This window comes from Panthera uncia, chromosome A2 (assembly GCF_023721935.1).
Source record: "Panthera uncia isolate 11264 chromosome A2, Puncia_PCG_1.0, whole genome shotgun sequence".
NCBI classification, from domain to species: domain Eukaryota; kingdom Metazoa; phylum Chordata; class Mammalia; order Carnivora; family Felidae; genus Panthera; species Panthera uncia.
The window spans coordinates 143,886,505-143,901,216 of NC_064816.1; the positions used below are offsets into that span (position 1 = coordinate 143,886,505).

Sequence of the window (14,712 nt, forward strand, 5' to 3'; positions counted from 1 at the left end):
TTCATTTTATAAGATGCTCATTGAAAGATTGATATAGAAGAACAGGTACAGTCTGAATTCTAAGAATGTTGAGTGTGTGGTATGAATAGATTAACTAATGATATGATTCACATTGATAAGCCTGGCATCCCTAGTGATATATTTTTTAGCTAAGAAAATAAAAAAAGAAAAAAAGAACTAGGGAAACAAATTTGAGAGAGCCAGTTTTCAAGATGAGGGAGAAAATGGCACTATAAGAACAGTAACATACCAACTTTATGAATTTGGAACTCCCTTTGAGAAAGAACCAAGAATAATTAACTAAGGTTTAACTTTTTTAAAGGTCAGTATATCAGTAAGGAGTTCAGATAACTAAAAGGTGACAGTAAGTTGTGAGGCGATGAAGGAAGAGAAGCTTAATCATGTGGGGAAATGTGTAATACTTGGTACAAGAAGAGAAAGTAAGCGAGAGTTTTCCGTCACGCCACAGGACTTGAATGAAGGGGACGTCAATGATGTCCAAAGGACATGAATGATAAGAGAACAGCTTAAGTTTTGAACATAAGATGAAATGTGTAAGTTGACGTAACTTTCAGAAAAGTGAATGAAATTTGATGTCAGGTACCAGCAGGTAGTTGCTGTCATTTGCAAAAGGAAGCAAACCGTTTGCAAAGCGGAGTAGAGATTGTGACTTTACAGTGAAGCATGCATTATTAACCCACTGTTTTACGAGAATAAACAGTGAAGAAGACCCAGTACTGGGGGAATAAACTCCAAATGTATATGGAGTAGATTATGTTTCAAATATATGTATATATGTATGTATATATATATATGTATATATGTATATACATATATATGTATATATGTATGTGTATATATGTATATATATGTATATATATGTATATGTTCATATATATGTATATGTGTATGTATATAGGTACACACACAGATATGGTAAAGCATTGAGTTTTGTTCTCAGAGAGCCAAAAGAAGTATGAAGTACCTAATAATGCTTCAGTTTGGGGCACAATCTTTTGCATTTTATGCATGAAGATTAATATTCTTTTGTACTCAAACCCTCAGGTTTACAGCCTTCTCTTAGTGAATGTGTGGTGACTGCTAGAGAGTCTATACTTTTGCACACCTAATATTTTACATTTATGTCTCAACTGGAACATATTTATGAGACCTGTGTGCTTATCAGCAGTATGCACACTTGTTTGCTGTGCACCACTAATTTTGATAAGATAACGCCAAAAATGCAAGAAAATATCAAATGGTTGCCTAACTGTGCCAAGATGGCAGTGTTGCTGACATTGAATTGTGAGCGGGCAGGAAAGCCTTCTGTGGATTAACTGGAAAGATCTGACAGTATATATAAGTCAGCTTAGTGGTGTCCTATATAATATGTGATATATGGCGCTGTATAGATGTTGATGTCCTCATGTACGTAGAACCTCTGCAGACTTTTAGTACTATGGGGGAATAAGGCCGCCATATGTCTTTAGACTGGGGTTCGGGAATCTAAGGTTGTACAGCCTTAGCAGCTAATGATCACCTGGTTTAGTCACACTATTTTATAGTTTTGGAGAGTAAAACCTAAAGAAGTTGTTTTTGTTTTTTTGTTTTTTGTTTCTTGTTTTTTCCTGAAGGGATAAGGCAGATTGGGTGGCAGAGATGTGATTAACAGTCAGGTTTTCTGATGGGCTTCACCGGTTTTCCTCAGCACGCATTGCTACTTTGCCATACTGATTTTCAATTTCAGTGTACCCCAAGTAATTCTTGGCGAAGATAGAGATTCCTGGTCTCTAACCCAGAGATGTTCTGATTTGGCAGGTCTGATATCTGGGCCTAAGAATCTATATATTAAAAAAAAATTTGTTTAAACATTTTTTGAAGTTTGTTTATTTTGAGAAGACAGAGCAAGTGAGGGGCAGAGAGAGAGAGAGGAGAGAAAATCCCAAGCAGGCACTGTCAGCACAGAGCCTGATGAGGGGGCTTGAGCCCACAATCCATGAGGTCATGACCTGAGTCGAAACCAAGAGTCAGATGCTTAACCTACTGAGCCACCCAGGTACCCCCCAAGAATCTGTATTTTGAAGTATCCGCTCAGATGCAGATGGCATTTGCGCCATACTTTGCGAAGGGCGGCCCATGTCATGCATGAAGCCAGAGTACGTAGATGTTATATATCCATGGTCACGCATGTAGGAAGTGGTAAAACCAGGACTCTTTCCCATTCCTCAGTATCTTTTTGCTGTGTGGCTTTGATGTTACGGAAAGGGAGGTGACTGACTCCCGCTAGAGGTTGGGTACAAGATGCAGCAAGCAGCTAAAATCAACATAACCCACCGCTCAGGGTGATGTATGCTTGTTAATAACCAAAGTACAGTTGCCCAACATGAGCCACCTTTATACAGGCATTTATTTTTTTTTATTTTTTATTAAAAAAAATTTTTTTTTAACGTTTATTTATTTTTGAGACAGAGAGAAACAGAGCATGAACGGGGGAGGGGCAGAGAGAGAGGGAGACACAGAATCGGAAGCAGGCTCCAGGCTCTGAGCCATCAGCCCAGAGCCCCACGCGGGGCTCGAACCCACGGACCGCGAGATCGCGACCTGAGCTGAAGTCGGACGCTCAACCGACTGAGCCACCCAGGCGCCCCTATACAGGCATTTAAAAGAAGTAACGCTATGACAACTAATGCTTTCAACCACAATTTATTTTGAAACTGATTAGAGACACTGATTTTTAAGTATTGGCATCTCCATGCTTTCCAGTCATTCTCCTATTGAACGTCTTGGGTAGCCTTCCCCTCCTAGACGCTGGACTTTAGAATTGTTTAAGAACTCTGCCTTTACAGTTTCTGGAACATACGACTTAAATATATAAATAATTAAGGAACATTATTAAAGTGATGAGAGTAATTGCTTCTTGTGTCTGTAGGTCATGTAGTACATGTCTCGCTTCACAAGAGAGACAAGTGTGAGCCCTTGGAGTGACCAGATAAGCCCCTTTGGTGGTCCCTACAGACCAAATGTCATCAGACAAAAGGGAGCTAGTGAGAGTGGAAATTGCTAGTAAAAATGAATCCTTTAGAAGGAAGGATAATGAAAAATTAGAATTCACTGAGAAAGTAGATATGGAGATTTTCTGTTTTGCCAAGTCATTGGGTGAAAATAAACCAGAAGATGGTTGAGAGAATCTAATGGAAAAGGCAGTAGTGTTCATGAGAGGAGAATTTAAGTGCCAGCGGATGTTGAAGAAACCAGGACGTTATTTGAATGGCTATACTTGTTTGTGTTCAGAGGTACTGAACACAACATCCCAGTCTGTTTTCTTTTGTTCTGCACCTTTACAGGCTAAATTCTCGTCTAGAGGGCTGTCTAAATTTTTCCTCCAGATTTGTAGCACTGCAAACAGTAAATCAGAATCCTAGCACTGAATAATTGAACAGGCTAAAACATGAGCCTGCCTGGAAAAGAAGACTGGAACTGAAAAATCAATAAGGTTAGGGAAAAACTTATAAAAGCTTTGCTCAATATAAAATAGCAATAAATCAAGAATAATAAACAATCAAATTGTTTGGATAATCGTTTTCCTTTGAACAACATAAGCAAAAACATTGATAGTTTTTGTGTGCGTATATGAAAAATCCCTATAGCATTTGAAAGGTTGTAGAAGAATAAAGGAAGTACAGACAAAAAGGTACATGAAAGGAATTCCTTCTGGCATAACAAAAATCACTTTAGTAAAATAAAATAGTAAACTTTAAGGAAGATAGGTTACTGATTTGAAGAGCTGCTAGGATTCTGGGGAAGCTTTTGGGACATCTCTAAATGTCATCTCGCTGAAACAGCATGATTTTGATTTCTGATTGATAGTCCAGGAACAATGGTATTTGAATATGATCTATAGTGACTTAAGGCTTATGACTCAGTCTCTTCCTCATAACTTCTAGAAATTCAACAACTTAATAAACTCACGTCCCCCACTATGAAAATGGGGAGTTTGGGTTTGTTTGTTTTTTTTTTGTTTGGTTTGGTTTTAGGGCTTTATTTATTTATTTATTTATTTATTTATTTATTTATTTATTTTCTTCCAGTAGGAGAGGGCTGAAAACAAGGCCCTGATGCCCTTGGGGTGAGCTTTGTAGGTAGCTGCTGGGAGCAGAAGCCTGTTTAGGGAGTGAATGGGAGTTGGGAGCTGGGAATGGGGCCTCGGAACATCAACTTAAAGAATTTTGCTGTGAAGAAAACAAAAGATGATTTTTTTTTTTTTTTTTTTAAAGTGTGAGAGGGTCAGGCAGCTTGAATTCTAAGCTAGGGCCAGTGGTGATGGAGATGTTGAGGTGAAGAGAAAGGGGTACACCGTGGACCATTGCCCTGGGTGAGCCTGAGATGGAGGGGGGCAGCAGGGTTTCTGGGTGCCAGCAGGAAGGAGCAGACTGGGAAAGAATCTAATTTTAAATTTTTCAGTTAGACACCTTCCACTTACCAGGAAGCCCTAGCCAGATTCTAAGGTAATATTTAGGCATATGACCATATGATAAAGCATAGATAGATAGATAGATAGATAGATAGATAGAAACTGTACCAATTCTGAAACAAAAGAGTATGGTCATATGTAGCTACAATAATATATGAATAGTTAGATCTTGAATATAGTTAACACTGTTGACTTTGAAGTTTCTGATTAATAAAAAAAAAGCCAATACTAGTCTATGATGTATGTGATACTCATAACTTCCCATGGAATATTAGAGATGGGGAGCACCTGGGTGGTTCAGTCAGTTAAGTGTCAGACTTCGGCTTCGGCCATGGTCTCACGGTTCGTGAGTTTGGTCCCCGCGTGGGGCTCCTCACTGGCAGTGCAGACACTGCTTGGAATATTCTCTCTCTCGCTCACTCGCTCAAATTAAATAAATAAATTTAAAGATAAGAATATTAGAGAAGTGAGTTGACTGGTTATTGACAAAGACAAGGAGGAACTTAGGTATTCTGGGCACCAGTCCAGAGAAACATAGAGCTACTTCTGAGAATGGAAGAAGGACCAGATGGGTGACACGACAGGTAGTGCTTCGGTCTCCTCCTCTCTGGCAGGTCTTCACCTCTGCTCTTCTACTTGAGTCCATCTGAGGAATTACAAGGGCAAGTCCAACACTGGGGATTCAGGGGCCGAGGAAGCTTGTGGTGATGTGCCCCACCATATGCAGTCCTGCAGAAGTTCATGGACTCAGAGTCCTTAACTGCCAACCTTGGGGTTTGCTGCAAGCCCTAAAGTTGCATGTTCCTGTGTTGAGCATGAAGTAAAGATGTTGGGATGTAACTTCTGCTGCGAAGAGAGATTCTTCAGCCTCGTAAAAATTTAAAATCCCTTCGGTTATGTTACAGTTATTTCTAGTTGTTATTTAGCACATATAGAGCATTTTGTGCCCTCAAAGTACTTCTTAATATCATTGGTTATTAGGTAAGATTTCTGATAAGTTGTTCTTACTAGTAGTTTGGATAATTACATATTGTTATTTATAACCAGTATCTGACAGGAGTAAGTAGAAAGTGTATAGTACACTGACGTGGCTCTGGATCTTGAATGGAATCAGAGGCGTGCGTGTGCGTGTGTGTGTGTGTGGGTGTGTGTGCGTGCGCACATATATAATTCTACGTAGTCCCATATTATGATTATACATGCAGTGTATACGTATGTAAAATCTATATACATACATGTCATTTAAATATTTATACATATACCGATAGACACACACACACACACATACACACACAGACTTCTTTAAATATTTAGGGACTTCTTTAAATATTTAGGGAGAGATTAGACTGAATCTAGATTATAAACTTTTTTTTTTTTTCAACGTTTTTTTTTTTTGTTTTTTTTTTTTTTATTTTTGGGACAGAGAGAGACAGAGCATGAACGGGGGAGGGGCAGAGAGAGAGGGAGACACAGAATCGGAAACAGGCTCCAGGCTCCGAGCCATCAGCCCAGAGCCCGATGCGGGGCTCGAACTCACGGACCGCGAGATCGTGACCTGGCTGAAGTCGGACGCTTAACTGACTGCGCCACCCAGGCGCCCCTAGATTATAAACTTTTAAACCAGATTGTAAGCTCCTTGAGAGTAGGCATTTTTTAAGTTATCTTGTTGTATCTCTCGCTTAATGGACACTAAAAATACTTGCTGATTCCTCTGATTTTATTACCAAGTATGGTGGACATTTTTCCTAGAGAACAGGGCTCTGTGTGTGTAGTCAGTCAGTCAGTTTGTCTAAAGGGCTGCTGACATGCCGCCACTGATAAGTGTCTTTATCCTGAAGTGTCTGCTCTTTGCTTGTATGAGACATGAAGCTCATGGTCAGCATAGCCATTGCTTCTCTGAAATGCAAATATCCTCACTCTTGTTAATGTTGTACTTTGATCTCATGCTGGCTGCTCTCCTTTTCTTCATTTTTTTTTTCATTACAGCTTTGCCTCTGCCCTTTGCACCCAAATGCATCTGAAAAGATATCACCTGCAGGGATGCTATTTGGTGAAGATTTGGAACCTCTTAAGAGTTAAAATATCGCCCTTTATCTTCAGCGGTGATGACAAATGTTTTAGAACCAACTTTTTGGAAGGAATAGTACAATAAAGATGATGAAATAGATACTATCCATAAAAATTAGCGTACTCTTATATTACCTATATCAGTGAAGTGCTCACCCATGATCAGATATATTTGGCTATATACATTTGTTGAAAAGAAAGAGGTGGGCTTAATTCTTAGCTAAAAAAGTTTTAAAGTGGGGCACCTGGGTGGCTCAGTCGGTTAAGCGTCCGCCTTCAGCTCAGGTCACAATCTCATGGTTCCTGAGTTTGGGCCCCACATCGGGCTCTGCGCTGACAGCGCAGAGCCTGGAGCCTGCTTCACATTCTGTGTCTCCCTGTGTCCCTCCCCCATTTGCACACGCTCATGCTCGCTCGCTCTCTCTTTCTCCTTCCCCCCCCCCCCCAATAAATAAAGAAACATAAAAAAAAATTAAAAATCACCTTTTAAATTGATTCCCCCCCCCCATTCCCCGGGGAAATCAGTATGTGTCCAATCACATGTACTTTTGAAGGTACCACATTTCTTTTGTCCCCTAGATCTTTCTAGAACTAGATCCCTTAGAACTTTCATATCTCGTCATTTCCTCTTTCATTTAGATTCACCTCTTGTGACTCCTAATCTCACTGCTACCACCTTGTCCAAGTTTTCATCACCTTGCACTGAGTTATATATACCTAATGATATCTCTCTTAATCCTGACCCATCTGTACAGTGCATTTTTCAGTGCAAATTAGTTTCACCTCGAGTATGGGCATGATCACAAAGTAGACAGGAGTTTTTTTGCTTTGTAGTAGAACATTAACTTTGAAAGAGCTCTCCTCACCTTAAAATTATGGAGCCATAGAGCTTACAATACTACTTTAGATGTTGAGCACATGTAATAAATGTCTCAAGAATTGAAACAGTTGCCTTGATTTAAAAATCGTGTTTTGGTGGTAGGGGATGGGAATAGGATGGCTGTAGAGGGGTCAGTTCAGTATGTTCCCTGTCCAGAGGGAACCAGTTCTGGGAATGAGTAGACAATTTCTTGAATTTACAGTTGTAATAAGCGCAGTAGAGCAAAGAGGGTTTATATTATAGTGGCGCCTCTCTCCTTTCATGCTTCTTTGGTGCCCAGCGTTCAACTCGGATGCATTCTGGTGAGTGCTTCTAACAGTTCTCTAATTTTCCTGTTTCCTTTCTTCACCCCCAGGTTCATCTTAAATGAACTCCTCCTTGGTCCCATAAGGCCAGTCTGTTTTTGCATTCCTCAGTTCTGATTTCTTTTGGCAGGAAGAGGAGATGTGGTTGACAGATTATATCTGAAAAGGGCTTTGGTAATTGCTCGTTCTGTTCGGTGACTGTGTGGCTGACAGATGGGCACAGTGAATACCGAGAGTGTTCTGGACCTCCACATACTTCTTCAGCTCACGAGCGGCGAGCACTGCCAGCATTTTTGTTATTATCTATCAGCATATTTAAAAAGAATTGCTTGGATCGTTACATCTTCTTTGAACCTATAACTAAATCACGTTTATGGCTAGGTTCTCTCCCACCTCTTCGACTCCCTCCTCATTATGTATTTTTTGGAATAGACGAAATTCTCAAGATGTTAGTGCAGGCTGGCATGAATGGGTGCCAACAGCTCTTGCAGACTTGTTAAAAGATTTATTTTTTGCCTGCGAATTACACATATGGCCTAGAATGATAATATTAGGATCTGTGTTGGTTGAGATAATTGGCAGATCACACCTTAAGAAAAGTGATTGGTTGGCTTGTCTCTTTCATTTTAATCTGCTGTCTCCATCACAGTCACATTACCATTATGTAGTGTATTACTATGCCGGTTTAAAAAACTTATTTAACCCATTTATAGGGGGCATCTGTTAGTTGAGCTTGAATTATTTAAAACATTCTCTTACGTTGGCCCATTTAGTAACCGCCAGCAAAGTCAAAATGAGCAAAGAGGGGGATCCCAATAATCCCAGGCCTATAAAGATGGTTACTTAAGGAGGTGACAGTTAGCATCCAGATAACGCTAGAGGTCATCTCATTCAGACTCCGTAGAAAAATAAGCCAGAACTGAGAAATGGGACCTCTGGGTACCAATGTGGAGACTAGGTCTTGAGTGTGTTGTTGGAGAGGTAACCATGAGGCCTTTGCCTCCGTGCAGCCCTTATATATATAACACAGCAAGTCTTGGTAGAAGTCCTTGAGATGCAGAGCAGATTAATTCATCTGTTTAACTTCAGTGATGACAAATGAGAGGATGACCATCGAGATATCCATAGTTCTGATAATTATTCATTTAACATTTGTGTAAACACTGGAGTTGTACTACACCAGTCTTGTAACACCTAATTCTTGTGATGGGGATGATGATGATTTCTGCTTATTAAAAAATGCTAAAATTAAATTAACTTAGTTTTCATGTTTTCTTTCTGTTACTCACCATATGCATGTGAGTGCTGCATGAGAGAGAGAAAAACATATGCTCAGGTTTGGAGATTAATTTTCATATCTTAATAAATGGAAGAAGATGTTCCTACTCACGGGCACAGAAGCTGGACCTGGAAGTCTCTTTTACAATGTAGTTTAAAGATAGACATAATCGGGACACCTGAATGCTTTGGTCGGTTAAGTGTCTGACTTCAGCTCAAGTCATGATCTTGCAGTTCGTGAGTTTGAGCCCTGCATCAGGCGCTCTGCTGACAGCTCAGAGCCTGGAGCCTGCTTTGGATTCTGTGTCTCCTTCTCTCTCTGCCCCTCCCCCACTCGTGCTCTGTCTCCCTCTCTCTGAAAAATAAAAACATTAAAAAAATATTTTTAAAAAGATAGACATAATCAAAAAATAAAGTATACATGTGACGGAGCTGGGATATACCTTTGTTAAAATTGGGATAATATTTTAGATTAGAAAAGTAGAATATATTACCTCCCCTTGCCTTCAAATATTTACTCGCTGCATCCGTCAGACTTTAGGAAGCTAGCAAATACATGATGTAATAACAAACTTGTATGTCTTTCTTTCTCCTTCAACTTAATAATATTTTTCTCCCAGAAAAAAATGTTTCTTTGTTCCATGAAAAAAATTTTGAACTCTAAAAATGCCACTGTGTAAATTCCTGGACCACCATCAAAAACATTTTCATTTTCATTCTCTTTCTGGTAATAACTTGTCCTAAAATAATTGTTGCCGCATTTATTCCAGTGATTACTGTGCAGTTAGAAGATGTCTTGGAAAATGTCTAGAGTGTTTTACAGAAGCGAGAACTGAGGCTCGCAAAAGTTAAAGCGACTTGTTTGACATTGCACAACAAATTATGTCACAGAGTCCAGAGAAGGAACCTAGATCTCTTTGTTCTTTCTCAGGACTCTCTTGTGGTTTATGTTAGTCCCATTGCATCTCAGTTTGGGTGAATTGCCTGTAAGAGTCAAGAGGATGCAGTTTTTAGTCTACCGATTATTATCAATGTCATCATCCATGTTGTAATAATCGAATTATACAGTTCAGTGCTCGCTTCGACAGCACATATATGAATTATACAGTTCAAATTTGTTACTTCCTCGGGCCTTATATACTCAATACATATTTGTTGACTGACTGAAACTGGTAGTTTTGTTTTACATATGCAATTTTTCTGACACCCCCCCCCCCCCGAAAAACCCATTAAAATAAAAAAAAAGAAACCAAGATGGATCCCTCTGATTATTTGGAAGTACATTGCATAGCAAGATACCAGTACAATGACATTATGCAAGTTAAGTGTTCATAGCTGGAGATAAATCAGTATAGTAGAGAGTCTAGATTTTGAAAATTGTACAGGTGTTCCTTTCATAACCCCCTCGCCCCAAATAGGTAAATGTAATTTTTTTCCAATTCGTTGTACATGTGAAATTGTTATTCTTACAGGCTTAATGTGTTGAAATTAAAATACATAAGTAATGGAGTTACCATATTGAATTCAAAGAAAAGGAAGTCCATGGTTCTCTATCCTGCTTTTGGCCACATTCCTCCCTTTGAAATCAGTTTCACCTCTCATCAGATATTTGGTGAGATTTTCATGACTTACCTGTCCATCCTAAATCCATAGAAAGGAATATTTTTACCTTACTTGATGCTCCAAAACCTTGAGTGCAGTTCCCAGATTTCTGATTATTTATCAGGAAACTAAAATTCCAGCCTCTTGGGCTGCCTGAGTGGTTCGGTCATTTAAGCATCTGACTTTTGATTTCAGCTCAGGTCATGATCTCATGGTTTGTGAGATCAAGTCCCACATTAGGCTCTGGGCTGACACCACAGAGCCTCCTTGGGATTCTGTCTCCCCCACTCTCTCTGCCAGTCCCCTGCTCATGTTTGTGTGTGTGCGTGCTCTCTCTCTCTCTCTCTCTCTCTCTCTCAAAATAAATAAATAAACATTTAAGAAAAAATAAAATTCCAGCCTCTTGTTTTCCACTCACAAGATTTTGAACTTAACAATATATTTTTGTATCTCAAAATCAGTGAGTATCAGAATTTTTCATAGAATTTTAGCCATTATATTTCTTATCACAATGGCTAAGTTGCAAATAATAACATGATTTAAAAAGTATATAACCTGATGCGGTGACATATTCTGTGTAGCTCTTTGAATGAATAGGTTATTTGTCCCTTTGCATTAAAATGTGTTGCTTCACTTTGGGGGACTATCAATTTGCGTAAATGTATTTGCAACTGGAAATGGAAGGAATGTGCAATTAGTTTTATAAACAGTTGGCATGGCTGTCAAAGTTCTTAAAATGTTTTGCAATGTTAGAGCTGGAGTGTCCCAGGGCTTGAAAGAGAAAGCAGAGAAACAAAGCTTTGATAACATTGTCTTCTCCTGATTCTCCTGGGCTTGTCGTGAGGAACAGGTGTTGGGGGTGGTTTTGAAATTAGTTTGGAATCCTGAGAAATAAATACAACTCTTTCAGAAGGTTAGGGTAAAATGACTTTGGAATACCACTGTTGACTCTGCCCCCATCTGAGAAAATGTTGCTTCTGTTCAGTAGCTCTTGTTAACCTGAAAAACTCTAGGATTACATAAATAATGAATGGGCCCACAATGCGTTGGTTTTTGTAATGTAGATGAAGGTAAGATGTCTTGTCAGGGTTGAAATTTGCATATTAGAATAATTCGGTTATCTTACCATGTTCTTTAAAGAAATAAATGCCTATGAATATTCATGTATTCAATTAAAATATTAATGGTATACTGATACTTGAGTTTTAGGTCTCTAGTCATCCATAAAGAGTTTCATTTAAAGTTGATTAACAGTGAAGGGATAGTTCAGCATAAAGTATACTATATTGGCTTTTTGTCTCTGAAATGAAAATGTAGTACCTGGCATGAGTAAATGATTTGTTTATCCTTGCCATGTATCATTTCTTTTGATAAGAAATGGGCACTGACAGAGTATGAATATCTTTTGGGGCCCGAGTACTCTTTTTGGTTTGTTTAAACACTACTATTTACCTGGGTTTTGTAGGTGGGATTTTCTTTAATCGCTTCATTGACTTTTAAATTTTCACTTATTTTTAATTGTGGTGATACACACATAACATAAAGTTTGCCAGTGTTATCAGGTACATTCACCATCATCCACCTCCAGAGATTTTTCATCCTCCCCAACTGAAATGCTATAGCTATGAAACACTAACACTCCATGACCCCCTCCTCTAAGCAATCACCATTCTAATTTCTGTCTCTTTGAATTTGACTAGTCTAGTTACCTCCTGTAAGTGGACCCATAGTATTTGTCTCTTGTGACTGGTATATTTCACTTGACATGCTGTCCTCAGGGTTTATTCTTGTTGTAGCAGGTGCCAGAACTTTGTTCCTTTTCAAGGCTGCATGATACTACATACTGCATTGTATGTGATACCAAATTTTGTCTGTCCATTCATTTATCTGATGGATGTTTTATTTGCTTCCTGCTTTTGGCTACATAGATAATAATATATCCATGTTCTGATTAATGCTGCTGTGAACACGGGTGTACAAATAGCTCTCGGAGATCCTGCTTTCCCTTCCTTTGGAAATAAACACAGAAGTGCAATGACTGGGTCATATGGTAATTCTCTTTATATTTTTTTAATGGAATTGCCATACTATTTTCCATTTTCCATTACCACTGGTAGTACACATGGGTTCCAATTTCTCCACAGCCACACCAGCACTCGCTATTTTCTGTTTTTAGGTTTTTTAAAAAATGTTTATTTATTTTGAGAGCAAGCGAGTGAGCATGAGTGGGAGAAGGGCAGAGAGAGAGAGAGAGAGAGACAGACAGACAGACAGACAGACAGGGAGAGAGAGAATCCCAAGCAGGCTCCTTGCCATCAGCTCAGAGCCTGACGCGGGCCTCCATTTCACGACCAAGAGATCATGATCTGAGCCAAAATCAAAAGTTAGATACTTAACCGACTGAGCCACCCAGGTGCCCCCCGTTTATAGATTTTAAGTTATGTAGAGATTCCAAGCAGTACAGAAAGGTGTAAAGGAAAATTGAAACTCCTTCACTCCCTCTGACTGATTGGGTGGGGGAAGGCGAACGTGTAAAAGACAGGAAGGAGCGTTAAGGTGAGTGCTGGCCCGGGAACTTGGGTGGTCGAGCGTCCAGTTTGGGGGGAAGAAACCCAGGTTGTAGAGACGAGGCATTCGGATTATTGAATTTGAAATGTCCAAGACATTTACATGAAATCTGAAGTTTGGGAGAGAGGTCAGGGCTCTATTAGCAGGCTTTTATTAGCATTCAGGTGGTAGTTGATGCCCTGATGGTGCATTTGATCATTCAGGGTGAGGGTTAAGAAGAGCAAAGAATTGGAGAACAGAATCTTGGGGGCCTCTCAAGTTAGGGACGTATGGAGGTGGAGGAGAGCATATTAACCTACAATCATAGTCATCATCTCCCTTAGAGCCCTTCTCTTCCTAAATTTCCCTGTTCTCTCAAGATAGCAGCATTAGCAATGTAGTTAGAATCCAAAATGGCAAGTCCTCTCTGGTGGTTGTTTTTGCCTCATCTCTTACCCAGTTCTTTTACTTTTTTCTGTGATAGCACTTTTCTCACCTGTCACTTATTATTTCTTCCACTTGCATCATTGTTTTTTAGGCCTTTGTTTTTAGTCCACTGTAGTTTTCTGTTAACCTCTCTTCTCCAGAATTTTCTCTCAGATTTTTCATTGACAGTATTTCAGAATTCTATATAAGCTTTCAGATGACAAAAAAAACCATCTACCATTTAAGAAAAATAAAAGTTTGAAAGTGTTCGTTTGTAAAAATACAGGTCCTGACATTCAAAGCCCTTCAGAGTCTTACCTCTAATTTCTCTCAACGTAAATCTCTACGTAGATGTTGGGGGTTTGCCATTCTGCTGTATTTGATCCTCGTGACTTTTCAGGTGTGTGTTTTCTTAGGCCATTTTCACACAAAGGTCCAACTCAGGGATTCAAGTCTCATTTCTTCCTTGAAGAGGAAGCAGTGTGGTGTCGTTTAAGAGTTTTGTGTAGATCCTCGTCAGTTACTTATTATCTGTGTAACTTTGAACAACGTACTTTCCTCAAGTTTAGATCCTTCATTTGTAAAGGAGACTATTGTATAGGTAAATTTTAAATTTAAATTAATTTTTAAAAAGTGAAATGTGAACCATAGTAGTTAATATTTCTGATTTTTGTCCCTTGGGGTTGTCTCACTCGTTTATTTATTCAGTGACTACTTGCCTTGGCAGGATGCTGGGCTTTGGGGATGTAGCATTGTATGAAGTGGACAGAAGTCCCTGCCATCATGGAACTTAGCAGAGGTGGATGATAAGCCAGATAAGAAATCTTTTATAATGCTGTCACAATGATAAAGGCTAAGGAGGAATATTAAAGCAGGAGAGGAGGCATAAGGGAAGGTTGAAATTTTAGATGGGGTATATGGAGAAGGCCTCTCTGAGAAGTTTTCTCATTAGAAATTCAGAATAAACTCAGTACTTAGGTTGTGACATGCTGTTGTGTGTCTCGATGTGTGTGTGCAATCAGCTTTGACCTCAGTTCCCTGATGGGCTCCTTGTGCAGAGGGACAGACAGTTTGTATTAGCTCTTTGTATTCCTCATCCCTCTTACCCTGCAGTGGAAATACATCATCCTGACAAG

General features: G+C 39.3%; 1 protein-coding gene across 4 annotated transcripts in view; it reads left to right on the top strand.

Moving 5' to 3' along the window:
- EXOC4 (exocyst complex component 4) overlaps window positions 1-14,712 on the top strand; it is a 746,462-nt gene that overhangs the window by 280,409 nt on the left and 451,341 nt on the right. The window lies entirely within an intron of this gene.